The sequence below is a fragment of the Hordeum vulgare genome, chromosome 5H (assembly GCF_904849725.1).
Source record: "Hordeum vulgare subsp. vulgare chromosome 5H, MorexV3_pseudomolecules_assembly, whole genome shotgun sequence".
In the NCBI taxonomy this organism is placed as follows: Eukaryota; Viridiplantae; Streptophyta; class Magnoliopsida; order Poales; family Poaceae; genus Hordeum; species Hordeum vulgare.
This window is the reverse complement of record NC_058522.1, coordinates 334,056,343-334,064,768: the sequence shown is the minus strand read 5'-3', so window position 1 is coordinate 334,064,768 and position 8,426 is coordinate 334,056,343.

Here is an 8,426-nt window from a genome sequence, read left to right as displayed (position 1 = left end):
CCACATGAGATTTGATGGAGGTACGGGGCTCGTACCGGATATCGTGATCCGCCATAGCGATGGACCATTTGTCAGTCCTGTCCGTGGCATCACGGTTGCCCATGATCTATGAAAGTGGAGCAGTGCTTACCACGGTGATGGCATGCTCTTGGAAGTATTGCTTCAACTTCTTTGCAGCAAGGTAAACACCATAACACATTTTTTGATAATACGGATAGTTCTGCTTAGAGGCGGACAAGACCTCGCTAAGGTAATAGACAGGGCTCTGCACTGGTAGTGCCTTGCCCTCCTCTTTACGCTGAACTACCAACACTATGCTAACCACGCGAGTGGTTGCCGCAATGTATATGAGTATGGGTTCCCTTTCAGACGGCGCTGCCAAGATTGGCAGGCTCGAGATTACCCGCTTGAGGTCGCGGAAGGCTTCGTCTGCCTGGTCGTTCCACTCGAACTTCGTTGTCTTCTTCATGAGCTGGTAGAGTGGAACGACCTTCTCGCCAAGCCGGCTGACGAACCGGCTAAGGGACGCCAAGCATCCGGCGAACTTCTGGACGTCGAGGATTCGAGCCGGCCGCACCATCCGCTCGATGGTGCCGATCTTCTCGGGGTTCGCTTCGATACCGCGGGCGGACACAAAGAACCCCAAGAGTTTGCCGCCTGGAACCCCGAAGACGCACTTCTCTGGGTTGAGCCGGATCTTGTACTCGCGCAGGTTGGCGAACGTCTCCCGCAAGTCGTCGAGGAGGATGAAGTGCTGCTTCGTCTTGACGACGATGTCATCCACATAGACTTGGATGGTTCTGCCGATTTGTGGCAGTAGGCACTGCTACATGCAGCGTTGGAACGTCGAACCTGTGTTCTTCAGACCGAACGTCATGGTGGTGTAGCAGTAGGCCCCAAAGGGCATGATGAAGGAGGTATTCAGGCGATCAGCTGGATCCAGCTTGATCTGATGGTAGCCCGAATAAGCATCCAGAAATGACAGTAGTTCGCAGCCTGGAGTGGAGTCGATCACTTGATCTATCCTAGGCAACGCGAAAGGGTCTTTCAGACATGCCTTATTCAGGCTAGTGTAGTCAATACACATTCGCCAGGTGTTGTTCTTCTTCAGCACCAGGACTGGATTAGCCAGCCAGTCCGGGTGGAAAACCTCCATGATGAAGCCGGCTGCAAGGAGCGGGGTGATCTCTTCTCCGATCGTGCATTGCTTCCCCTCGGTGAAGCGATGCAAGGGTTGCTTCACCGGCTTTGCATCCGGTCGCACATGAAGTTTGTGCTTGGCATACTTCCTCGAAACACCCGACATGTCTTTGGGGGACCATGCAAAGATGTCCCGATTCTCACGGAGGAAGTCAACGAGCTCGCCTTCCTATTTGGGGCTGAGGCCAGCCCCGATGGTGACGCACTGTTTTGGATTGGCAGGGTCGAGTGGGACCTGCTTGGTCTCTTTAGCCGGCTTGAAAGAGCCCACGCCGGCCGAATGGGACGGTGGAGAAGGAAACGCCGACTGCTCAGTAGCCTGGGCCACGAGCCGGTCGATCTGCCGCTTCTCCTCAGCAATCACCAAGGCGTCGACGAGGCGGCTGCTATCTTGGGCACACTCGAGCGACTTCTTGTAGTCGCCGACAACAGTCATGATGCCCTTGGGACCCGGCATCTTCATCTTCAGGTAGGCGTAATGCGGAATAGCCATAAACTTGGCCAGAGCCGGTCTTCCCAGCAGCGCGTGATACGGGCTACTGAGATCCACTACCTCGAACCATATGGACTCTCGGTGGAAGTGGGCTTTGTCGCCGAAGAGGACGTCCAGCTGGATCTTGCCAATGCTAGCAGGACAGCCCAGACACGATGCCATGGAAGACAGTACTGGTCGGTAGGGCGTCCGTCTCCTTGAGTTCGAGCTTGAGGAGAGTGTCGAGGTAGAGGATGTTGATACTGCTGCCGCCGTCGACCAACACCCGGGAGAATTGGCAGGTGAGCCTTTTGGAGGCGAAGGTGGGGTCGAGGACGAGTGCGTATGATCCTGGGTTGGGCATCATCGCGGGATGGTCCACCCGGCTCCATGTGATTGGTTTGTCGGACCAATGCATGTACTGGGGAACCGGGGGGGACCGTGGCATTCACCTCGCGCCGCCTCTGGCGCAGGCTGTGCTTGTCGTCGCCTTCACTAGTGAAGACAACGAAGGCTCCGTCTTGATGCGGGTAGTCGTCTTGGTGGTGGCCGTCGTTGCGAGGCGGCGGCGGCGGAGCCGGATCATGGATGGGAGCCGCTGCACGAGGCGCCGCCTGCGCACCTGGAGGAGCCGGCAGACCATCCCCTTGCGACAACCGGTGTGCAAAGGTGCACTGTCGAAGTGTGTGGGAAGACGGCTGTGCCCCAGAATGTATCTTGCATGGGGCGTCGAGCAGCTGCTCAAAGGACTGCTTGGCCAGCCAGTTGGTGTTGCTCCTGTTGGGACGCTTTCGCGGAGGGCCGGCTTGAGGAGCCGATGTTTCGCCCTGCACGCTGGCCACCAACTTGCTGTTGGAGTGGGAATCCGTCTGATCTGCCTTGCGCTTGTAGTTGTTCTGGCTGCCTTGGTTGTCCCCAGCCGGCTTGGGAGTAGCCGGCGCAGGTACAGGCTTGTCCGAGGCGGTCACCTTGATGCGCATCGCCGAGTCGGCCGTGGCATATTTGTCCGCCTTGGCCATGAGCACCGCCAGGGAGGTGGGCTCGGAGCACATAAGCTTGTGCTTGAGGAGGGTGCCGTCTCGGCAACCGTCGATGAAGTACTGGATGGCTTGTACCTCATGCACCCCCTCACAGGAGTTACGGAGCTCCGTCCACCGGGTGACGTAGTCGCGAAGGGGTTCGTTGGGCTTCTGGATGCACATGGCCAGCTCGCGGGGCTGGCAGGGCGCTTGTAGGTGCCAGTGAAATTGCGGACTAACGCCTCCTCGAAGTCCACCCAGGAGTTGACACTGCCGGCCGGGAGGCTGTTAAGCCAAGTCCGGGCCGAGCCGGTCAACATGAGTGGCACGTAGCGGACCGCTACGTGCTTGTTTGCCCTGGAAATGCCGACGAACGTGGTGTAGTCAATCAGCCAGTCCTCTGCCTTGGCCGTGCCATTGTATTTGGGTGTGTCCCGAGGCAAGGTGAAACCTCAGGGGAACGGCTCCCCTCGGATCCGGGGGCCGAAGCAAGCCGGACCGACGGGACCGTCTTCCTCCAGGAGGGCTGACTAGGCCAAGACGATGAGACGCCGGCGAGCGTCCTGATCATCCTGGGAAGCGTGAGCACCAGCCCGAGTGGCGAGAGGGGAGGCGCCTCGCGAACCAGAGACATGAGTTCTTCGCGGGGGAAGAGTCTCACACTCCGAATCGCCCTCGTCGCCTCCGCGACGCAAGCCCGAAGTGTACTTGCTCTGGCGCTGAGAGCGCCGATCTTGGCTTCCCTCGCCCCTTCGTCCGGAAGGGCGATGCGAGGAGGATCCTTCTGAATGATGCTGACCGCTAGGGCTGCGACGTGCTCCGGGGTTGGGCCCCGGGGACTCCGACTGAGCCTGACCGGGGTCAAACCGAGCGTGTTGCTGGTTGGTGGCGTCAAGGAGGTCCTTGACCCGCTTCTCGTGGAAAGCGCGCTCCTCACCTTCCAGGCTCGCCATCTCCTCCATGGCTGCCTGCGCCGCTAGCATGTTGGCCGCAGGGGTCTCGTAGGTGGGCAGATCGCCACCTAGGACTTTGGCGATGAACCGGCCGCGGCTGCGGACCGATCCAAGCCGGCTAGGCCCCTCGGAAATTGGAGTAAGGCCGTATGCGGAGTTATACTCGCGCTGCGTAGCCTCCATCCGACGTTTCACCGAAGCTACGGCAATGCCCTCCTCCAGGATATGCTTGCGAGCCTCCTCAAGCGAGGCCCGAGTGTCAGCAGGTTTTGCGAAAGCGGTGACGGGTGTCTTCAGGCCGGCAATGGCGTCCCGAAGAGTATCGGCAGTGGCAGCGGTGGGCTCACCAGCACCTGCTGAGGCCTTGCCGGGAGCCGTGTTGGTGCCGGCGCCGATAACCATCACTTCCACGGTGTTGGAGACGGCAGCAACGTGGTATGGGGTAAAGAACCCCACCATTGGCGGAGGACCGTCGAAGACGAGGACGTTGCTAGGATATACGTCGTGGGCAGGCATCAGTGATAGAGAGCCTGCTGAGGCTGGCACAGAGCGCCTCAACATCGAAGTCCTCGCCGAAGTAGCGCGGACCATCGTTGAGACGAAGGTCGCTGAAGAGAACGCTGAGGTTCTCCATAGCAGCGACGACGACGCTAGGGAGCGCCTCGTCATTAGAATCTTCGTCCGAATCCGCATGGTGGACGGGGACGTCGATCATCATGGGTGTTGCCTCGTCGAAAGCGAGCTCCACGGGCATGCATACTGATCCGGACGCGATGCATCCGGTGGTGTAGGTGCGGGGCCCTGCCCAGCGCGTAAAGCCAGCCGATGCCGCGATCGGCCCCACGATGGGCGCCAAATGTCGGTGAATACTCACAACATATGCCATAGGTAGGCTAAAGTTGGTGAGAACCGAAGGGACAAAGGTGGACGCTGGGAACGAGGTTGGTACACGCATGGGACGCACGATGTACCCAGGTTCAGGGCTCTCCGTAGAGATAATACCCCTAGTCCTGTCGGAGTGTTTGATGTGTATGAACATAGTACATAGTTGCTCCTAGAGCTATGTTGGGAGGAGGAAGAGGGGAGCAGCCGGCTCGTCTCTGCCTCTCTCTGTGGTTGGTGAGTGTATGGTCTTGTTCGATTGTGGAATGATCTGCCCCCTGCATGGAGGGCGACCGGGAGGGTTTATAGACGAACCCGCCGGCCTACAATATGGATAAAGGGTACAAGTGTGGGACCCGGCTGGCAGCCTCGCCGGCTGGCCAGGGGCCCACTAGAGTCTTGTCTTGTCGCTTGAGGGGCTCGCCGGCTGCATGGTCTCGATTGGCAGTGGGACCCGCCGACTGGCAAATGAGGCTCTCGCGTAAGGTTGACTCCGAGCACGCGCTGTACGTCAAGCGTCGTCCAGCGAGATTCGTCATGGGATGAGGTACGGCCGCCTCCACTGTTCCCCACGCCGAGTGCAGTAATGGAGTGGGAGTGCGACGGTCCGACACTATGCTAGGTGATGGATCAGAGCCGGGGTAGGTCAATGGCGTGGCCGCCGACGCTCGTACCTGCCGGGCGCCCCGTTCCAGTACCTTTGCTAACACATAGCTACCTTTAATCGTAAGGTCTCATCCTGACCTACGATCTGATGTGACTTGTGATCTTCGGCCGGCTAGCCTGCTTGGCTAGCCGGCTTGGGTGCGGCCGCCTCATTCCTTACCGGGCTGGCAGGACCAGGCCGGCTCAGAAGAGGTAGCCGCCTCGACTCATGTCGACGGGGTTGCCTAGCCGGCCAGAGGGATGGCCGCCTCGTCCTCTAGCCGGTAGGCGCTCCTTAGCCCGCCGGAAGACTTGGGCCTTGGGAATCTGTATATGTTCATGTCCTTTGGGCCGGAAATGAAGGAGCAGGCTTGATGAGCCTACCCCGGGGTTATCCCCCGACAACGTGATAGAAATGGTTTAGATTGTAGTTATTGAACCGTAGCTCCTTGGAGATGAGCCATATATGTAAATGGACTAGAACGATGAGTAGAATCACGTGAACAACTTTGTTTTGTTGTTTAACAAACACAAAATTTGATTAAGACAAATCGGAACAGATTTAGAAGTTAACACATGGGGTCAGTTCGGAGATGTTATATGTCGTTTCCGGCCTCATTTAAAATGCCTAGATAGGTAGATTATTTGTGCTTCACCCCTTGCCATGTTTAACAACATTTAATATTGCCGTGTAAATAAATGGGAGTGAACTAAATATTTAAATGTGGAGTTCCGTCAATATGAAACGAGTTGCATATTGAGCTTCACTTAATGTGTAGCGTTTGACTGTTGTCAATTGCCGTGCCATGCCTTGCATATTTGAATATGGTCATGCATCATTTTTGAATCACATCACGTCGTGTATGTGGTGGTGTTATCATGTGTTCATTCTTGTTTCCGATTTGCTTCATCCTGATAGAGTTCCACAAGCGTGTCAGAATGTGAGGATCCGTTCGACTATATCAGTTCGTCTGCTTCACGGAGTCGTTCTTCTTCCAAGAGGGCTTACAGGCAAGATGAACATTTCCCTAGATATCATTACTATCATTTCCATGCTAGTTGTTTTGTTTCTATCGTTATGTCTCGCTGCCTACCACGTGTTAAATATCAGCCTCCCAACATTGCCATGAAAACCTTTAACCTTTCTACAACCTAGCAAACGACGGATTGGCTATGTTACCGCTTGCTTAACCATTGGATAGCGTTTCTAGTTGCAGGTGCGGTTTCTTCCATGTGCAAAGATGGGTTCCTTGTTATATCACCATATTATTGCTAATTAATTTAATGCACCTATATACCTGGTAAAAGGTGGAAGGCTCGGCCTTTCCAGCCTGGTGTTTTGTTCCACCTTTGTCGCCTTAGTTTCGGCTACCGGTGTTATGTTCCATCAATGAGCGCTCCTAACATGCTTTGGGTTGTTACTGGGACCCCCTAGATTCTCGTTTTGGGATACAACTTCTCTGGCAAGGCCCAACATTGGTACTATATTTGCCCAACATAATAATTCTGTTAATACTGAAAACTTAGGGCGTCATGAACCCGAGGAGTAATTCAACAAAATACAGGGGGCCAATGCTGATGGTGTTGGTCCCAAACAGAGCAGCTTATTAACGCTACCCGGGGTAACTCGGCGTCTGGCGTGGTAACAATCGCTCATCCACCGTGTCCTGAGAACGAGATACGCGGATCCTATCGGATTGTCGACACGCTGGGAGGCCTTGCTGGACTTGTTTTACCTTTCTTGAGCGCCTTGTGTGAGGGATTCCAAGGATACTTTGGGTTATCTCGAGGTTGAGGTTTTCCAATAGGAACCCGAGGAAATCACGGGTTTCACTGATTGAGGTCATTCCGTCGCAGCGTGTGGTAGTTTGTGATGGGCTAGTTGGAGTACCCATGCAGGGTTAAATCTTTCGAAAGTCGTGTCCGTGGTTTTGTTGCAACATGGAAACTTTGTTTAACATCCGATTCTAGATAACTTGAAGCAAGCTAAATCAAAATATGCCAACTGAGTGTGTAACCGTGACTATCTCTTTCCTGAGCTCCTTCTCCGACCGAGGACACGGTGGGGTAATGTCTGACGTAAGTAGGTGTTCAGGATCATACATTGGACCATCAGTAGTTCACATCCGTTTATGCGTAAATCATCCCCCTCTTTTATTCTTGTACTCGTAAGTTAGCCACCTCAAATAAATGCTTAGTCGCTTGTTGCAGCCTCACCACTTAACCATATCTGACCCATTAAGATTTTCTAGTCTTGATACTTTTGGAAATGAGATTGCTGAGTCCCTGTGGCTCACAGGTTACTACAACACCAGTTGCAGGTACAAGTAAAGAGTTAGCTTGACGTGAGCATGCTGATTGTGCTATTTGAAGTTTCTTCTTCTTCGTCGATCTAGGATGGGTTCCAGGCCGACAACCTCGGATAACAAGGATGGACCTCGTTCTTTTATCGTTTGATTTCGTCCGTAGTCGGACCCTGCTCTTCTTCATGATGACTGTATATTGTTGTATTGATGTGACTCTGATGTAGCTTGTGGCGAGTGTAAGCCAACTCCTTATACTCATCTTTTCAGTACATGTACTTGTAATGATATCCATTATTAGGAAACGACGAGATGCGTTTCTATCCCTGTCGAGGCCCACGCGGCAAAATAAGGATGGGACAGCATCTTGGGCACTACAAGTTGGTATCAAAGCAGTACCGACCTAGGAGCCCCCTTGATTGATCGAACTTGGTCGAGTCGAGTCTAGTGAAAAACTGTTTTGAGTCTAGTTATATACGAGAGAGTAGGATTCTTTTTTCTCCTCTTCTATGCTCTAGTGAATAATATTGACGTAAGAATTTTAATTCTACTCCTCTTCTCACTCAATTTTTTTAGGATCACGCGGATATTTTTGGAATCTATATGATGTCGATGTGACGGAGTTCTGTCTTGGTGCCTCCTGTCTGACTTGATTTCTTCCGGGGAGTTGAGCTCCACGGGATTCTTGAGCACATCGTTATCATTCAGATTTCTTAGTATCTCACGACGGAGGATGTTCGAAATTGCTTCAATACTACAAGTGGCGAGAAGAGTCCGACATCCCCAGTACTGGTGAAGATAGGTCCGGATGTATCGCCATACTTAGTATCGTTGTGATTACGAGGGTCTGAAATAGATGAGGTTCCCAGATCTCTCGTTATGTGTTGACGAATGTGATACACTAGATGGGTAGTTTTATTGCTAGGCGTGGAGTGATGGATTTTACTCCATG